A 17,400-nucleotide genomic window follows, 5' to 3' on the forward strand; every position below is an offset into this window, starting at 1 on the left:
AAACAACATAATGTACAATGTAAAAAGTAAATGAACTTACTCCCTCTTTTTTAATGAAGTAAATATATCTTACTAAATTTACCCATCAATAATTTTCTAAAGAAAATTAGTTAATCTCTTTCCTTGGTAGTTTTCTCCTTGGTCCCTCTTCTTACAGAGAAAGTAGGCAGTTTACTTATGTAAAGACATATTAAGTGCAAACCAAATAGATGAGCTTTCTGTAGGCACTTCTCTCCCTCCTTTTTTATCTCTCTCCTAAAAAGAGCTGATTTAGAAGCCTTTACCACCATTTTTCTCAATTAGTTCATATACTATCATATAATAAACTGAAAAATTTATTAGTAAATGCAAAAAAGAGGCATGCATTATTCCCTAATAACAAGAGTGAATACAATTTTTAAATTTCCTAGTACAGAAAAGATAGCTTCTTCAACAAATGGTGCTGGGAAAACTGGAAATCCATGTGCGGCAGAAAGAAATTAAACCCCTATCTCTCACCCTGCAAAAAACTCAACTCAAAGTGGAACAAGGACCTAAGCATTAGACCAGAGACCCTGGGCCTACTAGGAGACTATGTATGCCCAACTTTCCATCATGTGGGCTTAGGAACTGACTTCCTCAATAAGATTCCTAAAGCATAAGAAGTTAAGAATCAATAGATGAGATGGTATATAACTAAAAAGCTTCTTCACAGTAAAGGAAATCAAAAGTGTGAAGAGAGAGCCTGCAGAATGGGAGAAAATCTTTGCCACCTACACCTCAGAAATAGTGTTAATCTCCAGGATATATAAAGAACTCAAAAAAACTTAACACCCAAAGACAAATAACCTAGTCAATAAATGGGCAAAGGAACTAAACAGACACTTCACAGAAGAAGAAATACAAATGGTCAACAAATACATGAAAAAATGTTCAACATCTCTAGCAATTAGACAAATGCAAATTAAAACTATACTGAGAGGGCTGGGGTTGTAGCTCTGAGGTAGAGTGCTTGCCTAGCACATGTGAGGTCCTGGGTCAATCCTCAGCACTGCATAAAAAAAAAATGAACAAAATAAAGCTATTAAAAAAGCTACCTCATTAAAAAAACAAAAACAAAAACAAAACCCTACACTGAGATTCTGTATCAATTCAGGAAGAATGGCAATTATCAAGAATTCAAGTAACAATAAAAGTTGGCAAGGATGAGGGGGAAAGGGTACACTCATACATTGCTGGTGTGTGGGAGGCCAACCTTTCACATGACTGGGTCACACTCCCCCGCTGGGTGCTGAGGCACTCAGTCACAGAAATGTGGCAGAGCTTTCCCTACCCTTCTTGGGTTCGAGGGTCAGTGTTTTGTACATGGGTGTGTCTTGCTATAGCCCCATGGGTGAAGCTGTGCTCACCTGTCCCTTTGTAATATAACCCCTTGCCTTGTTTAGGATAGAATGTTCCATGGAAGTGGCTTGTGTGTGTCCTCTTCTCTTACTGTGCCCTTGGGTGTGGCCTGCCCAGGTGTCAGTAAACCTGCTGACAGTGGACATCATGAAGATAGACTCAGCCCCCTGAAACCTGACCCCTTGCCTCATTTGAATAGCTTCTCCTCAATAAAAGGGGTCAGCGCGTGCTCTCGCTCTCTCTCTTACTGCGGACCGACCCTTAAGGTCAGAGGAACCGTCACATCGACCCCAAAGAAAAAGGTATTTGTCTCTCTTGTGTGGTTATTTTGCGCAGCCCAGTAAGCCCAGTTCAAATGGAGTGACCCCTGAGCCTTTTAGTCACGAGAACAGAAACCTGGAACTGGTGGGATTGCAAATTGGGGCAACCACTGTGGAAACCAGTTTGGAGATTCCTCAGAAAACTTGGAATGGAACAACCATTTGATCTAGTTATCCCACTCCTCTAAATATGTCCAAAGGGCTTAAACTCAGCATACTACGGTGATGCAGCCACATCAATGTTTATAGCAGCTCAATTCACAATAACTAAGCTATGGGATCAACCAGGTGCCCTTCAACAGATAAATGCATAAAGAAATCATGGTATATATACACAATGGAATATTACTCAGCCATAAAATGAATTCATGACTTTTGCTGGTAAGTGAATGGAACTGGAGACTATCATGCTAAGTGAAATAAGCCAGATCAAAAAAAAAAAAAAAAATCAAAGGCCAAATGTTCTCTCTAAAAAGTGGATGCTAACCCACAACAAAAGGGTGGGAGGGAAGAATAGAAGTTCAGTGGATTAGACAGAAGAGAATGAAGGGATGGGACAGGGGATGAGAATAGGAAAAACAGTAGAGTGAATGACACATAACTTTTCTATATTCATATATGAGTACACAATTAGTCAAACTCCCCATCGTGTATAACCAAAAGAATGGAATCTTAATTAGAATAAATTATACTCTATGTACCTTTAATATGTCAAAATACACTTTACTGAAATGCATATCTAAAGGGAACAAATAATCTAATTCTACAAGTTAAATACTACTTTACAAATTTGATCTGGTAAGAACAGAAATAATATAACACAAAAGTATTACCTACATTGGTGAAGGTTATCTTGTTCATGATCAATTCCCTGCAGGCTGGTCTCCCAGAGAAGCAACTGGCAAACTGTAAAGCTCTAAGAAAACTGGCAAAAACTTAGTGTCCAGGGTAAACAATCCTTAAAGAATGCTGATGTGGCTGTTTGGGGCCAAAAGCCCACCCTTATCATATAAACTGCAAGAGTTGAGTTTGACCCTGCTCTCTGATCATGCTAAGAAAGGAGCTGTTAATACCTCAGTTATTCAACTTAGGAACCCTAAAAGCCCCTCCCTAAATCCGATGGTGCTGTGAGTCCCCAGATACTGTCTCAGGAAGCAGGGAGCAGAAGGGGACATGCACAACCACTTCTCAAGTAAAATCTGTCTCAAGAGGTCCTTTGCGTGTGCTACTGGGCTATTTCCTGTTGCTCAATATTACCTGGTGGATTTTTCCAGCAGCATTCCAAACATGACTAAGCCGTCTGTCTCCTGAGAAAGAACAATTCTTATCTGTATAGTAAGTTGTTAGATCCTTATTATTCTAATGGAGAAGTCATAGTGATGCAAAATTCCTTTCAATGCAATGCCACATATCTTCCATTGGATTTTCTACTTCTCTCTCCTATAAATGCTTGGACTCCATTTTTATGGACTCCAGTAAAGAACTCTCATATGCTCTGAGTTCCAGTTGGTTTTAGTAAATAAGAAAACCCATTAAGTGTTGAAAGGGAGAGGGGAGAGGGAAGTCAGGAATCACTCTCCCCATCTTTTCCCTGTGAGACCACTGCAGGCTGGCTTGGCCCCTTGACTTCAGGCATTACTCTGCGAGGTTAACTTTTCCTGGCTTAGACTCTTGAGGTCCCTGCCTCTGCCTGTGCCAGCAGCTTCCTGCACCATCCATTAGTGTTCTCCCTGATCTTTTCATTGTCTGTGTAATTATCACCTTTGCAAATAAAGACCTCCTCAAAACATCCTGATGGAGTGTGCCAACTCTTCCCTCTGGGGACTCCGATAGATCCACACCAGGATCGACATTCTGATTTAAGAGTGTAGCTAGATTAATTTTCTTTTTTAGACTAGGAGACAGAACAACTCTTCAAAATGACATTTTTAGACCACCCAAAGAATAAATCTCTATTTAATCTATTTTTTATATCTGCCTATACACCTATCTCTTATTTCCTAGAAATTCAGAATTATGACTTTTGGGAACTTTTTTAAGATTAAGTGAATCAGATGTAAATATAACAGTCTGTGGAAAGGACAACTATAGATATTTTTATTGTGATCAAAAGCTAAGTAATGGCTGTATATTGATTATAAATATTGATTTGGGCAATCTCTTTATGAATTTTATTTTGTTTTTAAAAATGGTTCCTCAGAAATTAATATGTGGCAGAGGATATAGCTCAGTGCTCAGTATGTTTGCCTAGCATGTGTGAAGAGCTGAGTTCAATACCTAGCACTGAAGAGAGAGAGAGAGAGAGAGAGAGAGAAGCAAGATGGATGTATTTGAAAGGATTTTATTCTTCATCATTCACAACAGCTAACACAGTGTCAAACACAATGCAGATGAATAATAACTGGCTGCTGATTAATATGTTTGCATAATTAATTGCTTATGCTGTTATCTACATTTAGCTCAGTAGTTTTGCATGCAGGCAGTCCATCCATAGTTATATTATCTCTAGAAAACGTGAACTTTGTTGCATTTTCTCATTATATAGATTAAAGGAAAACCCAGAGGGGAATTATGTAGCAAATATTACTTGTAAGAAAGGTCTTTAACTTTGCTTGATTAGGTTATCATTCACCTAAGTCAAATCACAGCAGTCTTTTGATGGTCTGATTCCAATGCTAATTAAGAGCCAGCTGGGCAGAAGAAGACAAAGGGTACCAGAGTGGAGCTTGGGTGACTCTTAACAGTGAACCCACTCCTCAGTGGACTCGGATCACAGGGCTGGATGGTATAAAATAAGGACAGTCTGGCTTGAGGCTGTATCTTACTTCTAGGAAGATATTGCCTGTTCAGATTTTCAACAAAACATTCCATTTATCCCCATTTTTACTCAATAGTTTTGAAGTTTTCAAGGAGGGAAAAATCCTATTAAGTATCATGTGAATGACAGGATTGATTTATTACCTGTGATAAAACATAGTGAAATCATTCTACAGTAGGGAGACCACTCAGTTTTGCTGAGGTTTTATTTAAATACTGTTAGAAATACTGAAGTGACCCGAGAAATCAAGCATGCTTGAAAGTGAGTCCACAAGGCAAAATTTATTTCTGCAGGAAGGTTGTGCTACCCAACCTGGCTAGCAAGCATACTTGGGAGAGCAGTTCACCTGTTTTTGTCCCTAATGCAGACCTACCCCTTACCCTGATAGGAGAAGTTTAGAATGACAATCTAAGGGATTAGTTAATTTTAAAATTGGGGAGGGCAAAGGGAAGGGATATAGTTAAAAATGGCTCCAGTCGGATCTTTACATTCCAATTAAGTCTAAATACTACATTCTGAAAATGGACCATCAAACTCACAATAGGACCCAGGACAACTATCCTTAAAATAATCAAGAAGGAAAGAGATTATCTACCCAGCCACAAATGCACACAACTTTTCCTGCCTCCCCCTCCTTTTAAAAACCAGATATCACACTAGATTATAAATTTAAGAAATTAACCAAATTTATATGAAGGAATGGAATCTTTGAAAATGTGAAGATTTGCTTTTCTAAAGGACAACTGTGGAGGAGGTGGGGATTTGTAAATGGCACCATTCCTGCCGAGTTTTTAATTGTTTTAGACATTTAAAGACATTCTGGGGTTTTTATTCTTAATGACCATTCTTTTCTGTAATCCAGTCTTGTGATGCAAATCATTTGGAGGTTCTCATTTTCCATTGGTTTTCCCACAAAACAATTTAGTTCATCTAAGGACTCACATGACATGAATATTTTACTTTCTAAAAAATATATTACAGCTCTCAAAAGGTGTTTTCTGTTTTTACACTTAAATTTCTAAATTTGCAACGTTGAAATGTGCACCAAAGCTTGCGGTGGGGGTGGGGGTGGGGGAGCGGGTAGGATGAAGCCAATATGAGATATAAAATCTATAATAGTTATAGTGACATAAAAATCAAAGCATACTTTTTTCTCATCCTATTAGGGAAGTACATGCAAACTGTTGACTGCTGTTGCTTTGGTTATGTGTCTATTCAATGGCTTTATTCTTTCAGCTGCCATATTGAACTCAGCAAACCAGTTTAAATAAGGCTTAGAAGGTGATTTTCTTAAAGACTTAATCCAGTCCTTACTAATAATGTGTACAGCATCCATTTACATTCAAAACTTCAAAACAGTGCAGTTAGGCTTTGGATCAGTGCCAACAGAGCTTTTCCATTTACTTACAAAACTTCAAATAAGTCATTTAAGATTCTTAAAAAAAAAATAGTGTAGAAGATAATACGCTTAGACGTACAATTGTCCTTATTGAGCCTGTAATAACTTGCTTTGAATACAAAACTCAAATATGAAAGCTAATTTATATGTTTTTAGTGTTTATAATAAGCCCACTGAATTTACCCACTTTGAGTAGGCTTATCTTTACATACAGTTGATTTCTTTGGAAATATAATCCATTTAAAAGTTCTCCTTTATGTTATGAGTCCATATTACTATTATAACCCTAAAAATCACCATCAGCATCTTCTGTTCAACAGATAATAAACTGTAAACAGAGCAAAAAAAAATTACAGAAACTATGCACATGATTACATAAAGAGGCACAGTACAAAACAAAATAAAAAATGATAATCAAAAATACTTTTAAAGGTACAATAGATTTGGCCAATCACAAAATAAAGAACTCCAAGATAAAGAGCTCTAGAAAGAAACAGCAAAGCATGTCAGCTCAAAGAAGCTGAATTTAAAAATGGCTTAGAGGGGATAAGGAGCTCCCTACACACAGTCCCTAGCAAGCAATTTTGATGAGTGCTTCATTTACTCACTTGCTTTTAAATCAGTTCTTGAAGACTCAGTTTTGACACTGTTCATTTCACCAAATCCAGAATGTAAGACAAGAGACCAGCTTTGAAATATATAACCATAATTGCATTATCTATGTGTTGTTATTTCTTAGAACTAATCAATACTATATTCTACCTTAGAGTCCTTGTCTTGAAAAGCACTGATACCACTCCTTGTGATGCTATAGGCAACACTGTTAAAAGTCTACAAGGGAAAATCTGCAAATAACAGTTCTCCAAAATTCTTGAGAGAAGCGATTGAATATTCTGGCATTTGAGACAAAGAGAAAACAATAAATGTGTTCATGTAATGGCTAATTTTGTTTTGTATTGTTGGTTTGGTTTGGTACCAGGGATTGAACCCAGAGGCACTTAACCAGGGAGCCACATCCCCAGCCCTTTTTTATATTTTACTTAGAAACAAGGTTGCTGAGTTGCTTAGGGCCTTGCTAAATTGCTGAAGCTGGCTTTGAACTTGCAATCCTCCTGCTCAGCCTCCAGAGCTACTGGGATTACTGGCATGCACCACTACGCCCAGCTAATGGCTAATTTTAAGCCAGTCACTGTGCCAGGTTTTGAGGAAAGCAATTATGAGCAAACTAGGCAGAGGACCCATCCCAAGATATAAAGGAAAATCTGAAGGTAGTCTAATTACGTGCTTCCAGTGCTGTGAGAGTAAATAGAAAGGTGCAGTGAGAGCCTTGGTGGGAGCCACTGGCCTGGACTAAGGAAGTGCTCCAGAGGGCTTCCTAGAGAAAGGCATAGCTAGACGTGGGCCTGGAGGATGGGAAGACCGTAGCAAAAAGACCCTAGATTATTGAGAGGCAAGAAGGGATGCTAGAGGGTAAATTATGGAATAGAACAGAGAATGAAGGCTACAGAGCATTGAGGAATATGTCTATCTCAAGGTCTGGTAAGGATAGAAGTCAGAGTAAGCGTCACTCAAGTTTTTCCTGATATAACAAAACCCCTTGGGATTGTTGTTTTGAGGGGATTGTTGGAGGCAGAGTGGACTGCGAGGGTGCAGGGGAGGCTGCAGGATGGCTTGGAGAGCTCGGGCAGTGTGGATGGAAGGAAGTCAGTGAGGCTGGGCTGTATTTAGAGGTAGAATTGCCCAGGCTGGGTGAGGCTGGAAGTGCAGAATGAAGGGTAATAGGGTGAGGATTGTGGTGGTTTCTGCTTTAGGAAACTAGTGTACGGTAGTGCCAGTCACTAGAAGGACATGCAAGGGAAGACCCGTTTGGGTTTGGTATGTGGATATGCCTTGGGCTTGTTGAGTTGGGGGTACCTGTGAGTCTCCTGAGTGGTGAGGTCCAGTAAGAGCCAGATTCCTGGATACAGAGCTCGGGAGAGTAGCCTGGGAAGCAGAAGGAGTCGTGGAATCATCAGGGTACAATAGGGAATAGAAATCCATGAAGTGGGCAGTGCTTCCAAGGAGAATGAAGAAGACTTGAAATCTAGAAGCAAGTCCAAGAGACACTATACACATGCAATGAGATGAAAAAATGATGGTGTTATGTCTTAAGCCAGGTTCTCTAAGAAGCAAAGCTACATGCTCACCTTTTATTGGGCAAAGGGTCCCCAAAGCAGGACAGTAATCAAAAGAGAAAATCAGAAGTGAGTCTGGGAAGGTAGGAAAGTAAACACACAGCATGCATTACCTCATTAGCTTCAAAGGAAACAGGCTGGGGCTCATCCATGTGACACATCCCCAGAGAAAACCTGAAGAGCTATTCCCTCAGCTTGATACAAGGTGCTAGGCTGAGGAAAGGTGTGTGCTCAGTTTTTCTTTGGGCTCCTTTCTGCTTCCTGCCTCTCATTAACAAAATTTTGACAAAAAAAATTTATCTTAGTTTTTCAGGTTTATAACTTCTAGATAGTCCCTGGGGAATCCAGACCCTCCATGGGTCCAGTCTGGTTGAGCCTGGGTGTTGGGGCTTCTAATATTCTTCCCATGTTGGACATAATGATGGCTTAGGCACAGGCTAGTCAATAACCCCTGGAGGAGGCTCAGATGGGAGGTAGTGTTAGGAGATGGAGCAGTTTGGCATTGGGACCTGGAATTTTGTAGACAATAAAATGAGTGTGAGTTTCAATGGATTTTCTTCAGCTAGGAATTTAAAGCAAGCAATTGATGACCGGAAACCCTTTGGGAGAGTGCATAAACTGGTTATGTTATATTCTACAAAGAAACCTACAGAGTAGTGAAAGAAGAGAGAGGAAACAATGTCAAAGACTAAAATAAAAAGTGTGTTTCAAGAATGGGTCATCAGTGTCAAATGTTTCTGTCAAGATAAAGAAGACAGAAACTTGAGTGCATATGAGTGAATTTCTGAGCTCCTGGTACTTCATTTTTCCTGTGGGAGCTCAGACCTTCTTTGTTCACTTCATTTTGGTTTGGGTTGAGTGAACATTACCCAATGGTCCTGAGGGTTAGTCCATGGCCCAGGTGCAAACAGTCTGTGACACCTCCGAGCACAGTGGTGGCCCAGAAATTAGATGTGTTAGCGTTTTTTTTTTTGCTGCTAGGACTAAAAGATCTGACCAGAACAATTGCAGAGCAGGAAGAGCTTATTTAGGGTCCCCCAGTTTCAGAGGTCTCAGTCCATAGACAATCAGCTCCATTCCTCGGGGCTCAAGGTAAGGCAGGACATCAGGGTGGGAGAAGGTGGCAGAGGAAAGCAGCTCACATGATGATCAGAAAGCAGAGACCGACTAAGCTCAGCTCACCAAATATATACACCAAAGGCAGACCCTCAATGACCCACCTCCTCCAGCCACACCCTACTTGCCTCTGTTGCCACTGAGTTAATCCCTATCAGGGGATTAATTCACTGATTAGGTTAAGGCTCTCATAACCCAGTCATTTCTCCTCTAAACCCTCTTGCTGTTGTCTCACACATGAAGTGTCCCCCAAAACACCTCACATCCAAACCATAACACTAGAAAGCCAATGGGACTCCAGGGATTCTTCTGGAACAACTGGAAAAAGCAGGAAGCCCAGAACTTTAAAATTTTGTGAACAACAAACACCTTTTTTCTTAAATAAGTTTGAATTGTTTTTCTGTCTCTTTTAATGAAAGACACCTGGTTACTACAGAAACAGAAAAGTGTGTGTCAGATGCAATGGCAAAGGTTGCTGGTGTCATCAGGGTGGGACGGTGTCGGTGTCCGTGAATCAGGTGGCGGGAGTCAGGGACATGCTCGCTGCCTCTTCATCCTCTTTCCTCAACCTTAAAACACAGTTCCATTTACTTTTAAAAGGAGAGAGAAAGTAAAACTAAATGTTTAGAGCACTCTAGGGAGAAAGCAGAAGACGATGCAGGGGTCTTAGAGCCATGTTGCTCCGGACCTCACTTTAAGGAGCAGGTGTGTTAAATCATGGTGGGCTCCCTGGAGCTGCCAGAGCCCAAAGAAACCCCGCTCCACTTTAAACAACTGTAAAATCATAAAATATATTGTCTTAATTTTCAATTTGCCCCAATCATGTAAGGCTGTGCCAAACGAATGATTCACTTATATTAAATATGGGTTCATTTAAGAGACTCTACCTCCTTGAACAAGAAACAGCCCACAAGAGTTACTCCATCCTGTTTGATAGAAGACAGCATCTTTCTGATGGTTGAAAACCAAAAATTACAATTTAAGTTCAAGTCTGATCATTCTGGTGGCCATGGAAGAAGTCGAATTTATTATCAATGCTATGGAATTCTTCACTCCATCATCTCTTTGCATGGACTTGTAATCTATCTGTCCATCTCAACTTCCTTTCACAATGTTTATTCTATCAACCCTCTTTTTCCATGAAGAGTATATTTCACAATTCAGGTGTTCACCACTTCTGGCTTAGAATAGAATTAACAATACTTTAACTAGTCTTTGTGTCTCCAACCACTGTTTGCTCCCATCTAGTATCAGGCAAATAACCCCAGAGTTAATCAAATATCCCAGCAACAGTTAAAACAGGCAGGAAAAGACCATATTCCTAAATACTATAGAGAACTTCTCTTACATGGTTCTTTTAAGGAGCACATCGTCTGCATTTATTACTATTACTTACAAACATTTCTGTCTTTTTTCTCTCTCTTTCTGACTTGATTGTAAATTCTTTGAGATTGGGACATAGTAGTTTATTCATATCTGTGTTGCTATAACAGAATACCTGAGACTGGGTAATGTATAAGGAAAGAAGTTTATTTTAGCTCATGGTTCTGGCAGTTAAAAGTCCAAGTGCATGACACTAGCATTAAGCAAACAAATGAAAGAAAGTGGAAGAACAAGAGGGAATGTGCATGTTGGGTGCGGTGGCACACTCCTGTAATCCCAGTGGCTCAGGAAGCTAAAGAAGGAGGATCAGAAGTTTAAAGCCAACCTCAGCAAAGATGAGGTGCTAAGCAACTCAGTGAGACCCTGTACCTAAATGAAATATAAAATAGGGCTGGGGATGTGGCTCAGTGGTTGAGTGCCCCTGAGTTCAATCCCTGGTACACCCTCCCCCCAAAAGAAGGCATAAGGACCTTTCTTACATTATAACACCTGCTCTCACAATAACCAATCCAACCCCTGAGTGAAAGTACTCACACCCTCCAGGAGGGCATTAACCCTCTTAACAATCTCATCACTCTTATAGGTCCTACTTTCCAACACTACCACATGGTAATTTAATTTCAAAGAGAGTTTTAGAATGGACAAACCATATTCAAAGCAGGTGGTTTCATTGGGTCTTACCCCTGAGTGAGAAAGATTGAATAAAGAGGTATTCCCCACAAAGAATTATACACAAATTTCAGCTCATGGTTATTGAGTTCTACGTTTCCGATAGTCACCATTTAAAGAGCCCCATATGCTGCATGGCTCTGAGTACTGTGAGGTCACAGACTATGTTTGGAGGTCTTCCCTTGAATTTTCTTCTCATTTCATGGAGCAGGTAAGGATGGAAATCAGTGTCAGACCTGATTTCATAATTTCAATATATTTTAAACACACAAAGAATACACAGTACAAGCCCTGCTGAAGATATTAGAAAATTAGCACTGAGTGATGTTATATTGTCTGAAACAATATTTTCTTTGTATGAAAAATATAAATTTCCATTGCAAGATTTTCTTACAGGCATACTCTTGTTTGATCTGCTACAGAATCTTAATTGAACATTTCAAACTGTTTTAAAAAAATTCAGAGAATGCTTATGTATGTGTATTTTTTAATGAACCTTCATTTGAATATAATTTTGATTTCCCACCAGTACCTGAAAAAAAAATCATTTTGGAAAAGAGAATGCATTTGCAAGATTACTCCCCCTTGGGAAAAATGTTTTTGTTTTTTTTTTCTTTCAGAACAACACTGATACATTTTCTTTTTTCTTTTTTTTAACTTCTAACTTATGATTTAATTGTTATTCACATTTTATATTCATATTTGCATGATAAAAAGGTGCCATATCTTTTTTAAAGCACCTCTTTATGGTCTGAATTGCTAAAGAGAAATACACAAGGAATCAAAAAGGAATAATAATTTTCAAGTGTTATATTAGAGCAATTTGCATTATTTGCTAATAATCATCTCATTAAATCTTATGGGCAACTAATTGTCTCCCTTGTGGAGGGATTGTTTCTTGGTCTGTTCAGACTACTATAACAAAATAACATAAACTGGGTGAATTCTAAACAACAGAAATTTCTTGTCTCGGAGCTTCAGAACCTATGGAGTCTAAGATCCAAGAATTACCAGATTTGATGTCTGGTAAGGGTTGCTATCTGGTTCATAGTCCCCGCTCTCTGTGTCCTCACATGATGGAAGGGGCTAGCTAGCTCTGGGGTCTCTCTTATTAAGACACTAATTCCAATCATGAGGACTCCACCCTCATGATCAAATCAGCTCCCAGAGGTCATGGCCATGTCTTCTAACACCTTCACCCTGGGGCTTAGGATTTCAGCTTACGAATGGGGGTCACAAACATTCAGACCATAGCAATTTGAAAGGTCTATTACTTGGCACATTTCATGGATGATCAACAATGTCATTCAATACTTTATACAGAATTATCTCCATCTAGAATTTTTGATCTTTAAAATTAATCCTCCAAACTCTCTCTTGAGAGATGTTGGCATTTGGACCGGGTGACCAATGCCCCTGAGCTCCTCACCCTGGCCATTCTGCAGCTTAGCTAAAGAACTGAAAGATGTAAATGCAACCAATTATTTCTTCACAGTATAAAGGTAACAGTGTTCAGAAAGATCAGAACAGCTTCCCATTTGTTCATTCCAATTCTCCCTGTTTGAAATTCAGATTATAATACCTTTCCTGTACTATCACCATCTTCTAAATGGTTTCCTTTCTTCTAATCTTACTCCCCTCTAATCTATTCTGCACTCTGGAGCCGATGTCACATTCTAAAATTCAAAAATGATTCTATCACTCTCCAGTCAAAAAATGCTTCAATGACAGCTATAATATAGTGATTTTTAATATTATCTGCCAATAAGTGTTTATTCGTATATATGTGAAATGTATCTATGAGCAAAGAGAACCTATTATTGGTTATGGTAGAGGACCACAATCTGTGGTTCCTTCTTCAGTTCAGACTCACCCTGGTCCTCTCTGTGCCCACAGAGTTTGCAAACAGCTGACTTGTTCTCATGAATATGTAAAGTAAGAAGTAAAGGATGTGAAACAATGGTGGATCATGAGGAAATATTAAGTATAGGAAGTTCTGAACACTAAAATAATTGCAACCTCAGAAAGATTATTTTGGAGATCAAATAAGTCCCATCTCCTTCAAATATGCAAACTGACCAAGTATCATCTGCTCTGGCCAAATCTCATGGCCCTTTCTTCCAGAAAGACCAAAAGGAAGTCTCTAGGACAGAGACCCCAGAGAGAAGGTGGCAGCTAACAGGAGACCTGAGGCTGTCTTCTTGAGCAGTAGCCTTCCTATTATAAAGCATCAGTTCCTCTCCGGAGCTGACTTTGCTGCCATTCTGAACCATAGCTGCTATTGATTTCCCGTTATGCTCCTGGCTTTCCAATTTAGATAATCTGATTCAGCACCATGTTCTGATCTCAGCCTTGAAAATCAGGACATAGATCTTTAAATTTGAGAATATTTCAGTGGCTTACAGAATTTCGGCAGCTGTTTTTTTCACACATCAGGAAACATTCAGCAAATTAAAGAAATAAAGTAAGCAAGATGCATAGCATTCTGTAATCCTATGTCTGGAATTCTTCAGTGGCTTCAGGCAACAAGTGTCATAAATTAGAACCTTACTTTGTAGACTGTAATTATCCTTAAAAATTCTATTTCCCCAAAGCATGAGTTATTTAACACCGAATTTATGAATTGGAATAAGAGTGTTTTTCATGGTTATTCAAAAATGTCCAGGCCCAGCATTTCCCCTTAGTCCCCAAACAAAACAGTTCACATTCTTCCAATGAGCTGTTTTGTAACCTTGGCCCTCATCCATTTTCTCTTATTTTAAAGAGAACCTCATAATGGCATTCTGTAGTTCCGAGGTTGCCTCCAGCTAAGACTGTTCAGGGCAGATAAAGAAACCTATAAAGAAGGCAAGAAAAAGGAAGTGAATAGTATATCAACATGTTACCAAATAATTGAAGATTTTTATTAAAAATCCATTTATGTGAAATGAATCCCTTTTAAATAAAAGAGTATTCTTTGTGTTTTCTAAACTCAGGCATTAGAAATATCAATTTCCAGTACATGAAGCTATGTTATAGTTTATTCTATTCATAACTCCTCACTTTGGCTATTTTTTTTCAGGCTAGAAACAGTATCAAAAGTATTTCACCTTTCATACTATTTAAATGTCTGCCTATATATGCAATTCTACCTTTCAAAATAGCTATCTAAGCATCTCTGAAATATCCTATTATTTATCAACTGCTCAGAACACTTTTGTAAATATTTCATAGCCATGCAATGAAACCTCTTAAGATGTCAGATCTGTTTTTAGAAATTGAGATAATTTACCATTACATTTATTCAATAATATTAACTTTAATAGATTGGCTGGTCAATATTCTACATTTAATTATATTCATTTAGATCCATTCTACATATGTATTATACAAAAAGCAAATTATATACGATTGTAAGTCCACTGCCAATTCTTAATAGCAGGAAACCAGAACTCACACAAATAGATGGCTCTCTCTTTATCATCTGTGTTTAAAGTCCATGCTGTCATTGTTATTAATTTCTCCTGTAGGCAAAAATCTGAAGAAAAAAATATAAGACTTTGGAGCTTACATATTGCATTATCAATCCCATAGTATCATGAAAGCAGGTTCTTTATGTTCTCATTATTCTATCTTCCACACCTAAAATAGTCTTGTGCACACAGTGAGCTCTCAGTGAACTCTTGTTGAGCCAACTCTTGGTGCCTCCTATAAAAGATGCTAAGCAGATCATGCAGCAGAAAGAGCCCTATGCTAGGAAATGGTAGCTCTGCAAACCTGTCTGGATTTTGCTCCTTCCTGGGTGACACTGGGAAGATCTATGCGACTTAGAGACTGAGCATCTTCATTTGGGAAATTGAGATAAAATGACCTGTCCTGACTCTAAGGAGGCATTAAGAGGATCAAATGGGGATAGGTCTATAAATATCCTAAAAACCCCAAAACCAAAGGATAAAAGAATGTCTGAAGAGAATGCAGGTCTCTTGTTTTATCTCAGCAATCCATGTGCCTCTGTGTCAGCTTTTAATTATTTGCAATCATGAAGGACAACCAAGGCATGAATAATCCCAAACTCTCATGTTTGGTTTTGGAATTAAAGTGAATGTGTTCTGTGTAACATTTGGAGAGTACATGCTCAAAATTGGGAGATCATGCTATTAAGGTCAAGTTCTACAGCATCGGCTTTGTGGTAGTCTTATGAAAATCAGGATCCTTGTTACATGCTCAGCCTTTTCAGATGGTGCTGAGGCCAGCATCCTAAACACAGCTCTCACTTCAGCAAAACTGTAACTTTGTAGTGAAGATTCTGTGCAAGATTCTTCAGTCAACTTTGGAAACAGTCGTTTTATATACTTGTTTGCTTTAATGAATAGGAATTTGTTGTGTTTGTCATTGGGGAACTGAGGCAGGAGAAACTCATAGTTATAATTTATCACTACTTGGCATATTATATGCAAATGAGGCCTACCCATTCATATATTGTAGTGGTTCACTTTTGAATAAATGAATATATCACACCATGAAGATATTGAGTCATATATCGAGTCTTTAAAATAAGTACAGTATTCATAGCTTCCCTTCTACTCAGTGATTCATCATCAATGAAACATGGTTTTATGATATTGTGTTGAAATAATTTATTTGTTTTCTAGCCTATGCATTTGTTGATTTGGTTAATAATTTTACCCTCTCTATGCAGCACTTGGGTTGGTAAACTATTCCTTGTAACTTCAGGAAGTGAAGTATTACCTATTCGTTTCTCTCCCTTAGCCTCTGGGCTACACTGTAATTCTAACCTGTCCTACTTAGCTATGGACATATTTTTAAGTGACAGAATGTTCTGCATATTTACACTGGAGTATATATATGAGATGCAGGGGTTGTTCAGAGCCCTTAAAATGGAGCACAGATGAAGAGAAAAGAGTGACAAAAACTGAGAGAGAGGCCCAACCCACTCTAGAGACATGCCCCCCAATCCCCTCTTCCATATGAAAATTCATCATCTTCCACTCCAAGTGTATGTTTGGGTCAGAAATCATTCGCATCTCTGTGGAATTGCTTCGATACTGGCTTGACTATGCCAAGGTCACAAAGTTAAACTAGTACTACAGCCAAGAGGTAACCAAAGAGACACTCATTCCACTTCATTTCCATGTGCCTACGGAGCCAGCCTGTAAGAATGATTTACTCAGGTCTGTGTCTGCCATCTCCATGAGTAGCAATGACGAGCTCTGTAAAGACAGGGCTTCATGCTCCAACCATGGGAGGTGGGAGTCAGACAGGTCTGAGTTGAGAGCACAGTCTGGCTCCTACCAGTGTGGGATAGGATTATTATATGTAATAAATGATGTTTTGCAAGGGTTTCATGAAATGATGCATGGTAAATACCTTAAGGCTTTGCATGTATTAAAATTTCTTTTAACAGATTATGGCCAACAGGGACATAGGAATTTTGCCTTTGCTATCATTATAATAATAAAGGGTTAATAAGACTGAGGTGTTCTAGCATGTTCTATTGTGCTGGACGGAGATAAATGGAGGCTGCTTTGTCTTGTGTAATTCATTCAATATCTACTGCTTTCTGGTCCAAAGGCAAGAAGAGATTTGGCCATGCAATAAGTTAGTTGCATCCTCTCTGGCGAAATAACTCAGGGTAGTGTGTTAATCAGAATTGTGTTGCTGTGGCCAAAATACTTGACCAGAACAACTTAAGAGGAGGAAACATTGATTTTTGGGCTTCTGGTTTCAGAGGTTTAGTCCATAATAGGCTGACTCCATATCTCTGGGGCTGAGATGAGGCCCATCACAGTGGAAGGGCATGGTTGAAGAATGCTACTCAGTTTATAGGGCCTGGAAGCAGAGAGTTCGTGAGGTATCAGGGACAAAAATATAAACTTCAGAGGTCTGCCTCAGTGACCTACTTCCTTCAGTCACTCCCAACCTGCCTACAGTTATCACCCAGTTAGTCCATTCAAATTATTAATCCACAAAATGGATTAATTCACTGATTAGATTTCAGCTCTCTTTAGTTAGCTTTTGTGTCACTGTGACCAAAATACCTGACAAGAAAAACTTAGAGGAGGAAAAGCTCATTTGGGGCTCATAGTTTCAGAGGTCTCACTCCACAGTCAACTGACTTCATAGTTCTGGGTCCAAGATAAG

At 38.9% G+C, this 17,400-nt stretch overlaps 1 protein-coding gene across 2 annotated transcripts in view; it reads left to right on the plus strand.

The window, feature by feature from the left end:
- Nkain3 (sodium/potassium transporting ATPase interacting 3) overlaps positions 1 to 17,400 on the plus strand; it is a 619,944-nt gene that overhangs the window by 370,092 nt on the left and 232,452 nt on the right. The gene's annotated exons all lie outside the window — the stretch shown is intronic.

The sequence above is a fragment of the Marmota monax genome, unplaced genomic scaffold (assembly GCF_021218885.2).
Source record: "Marmota monax isolate L192 unplaced genomic scaffold, Marmota_monax_Labrador192_F-V1.1 WCK01_AAM20220418_F8-fsc00063, whole genome shotgun sequence".
Classification (NCBI taxonomy): Eukaryota; Metazoa; Chordata; class Mammalia; order Rodentia; family Sciuridae; genus Marmota; species Marmota monax.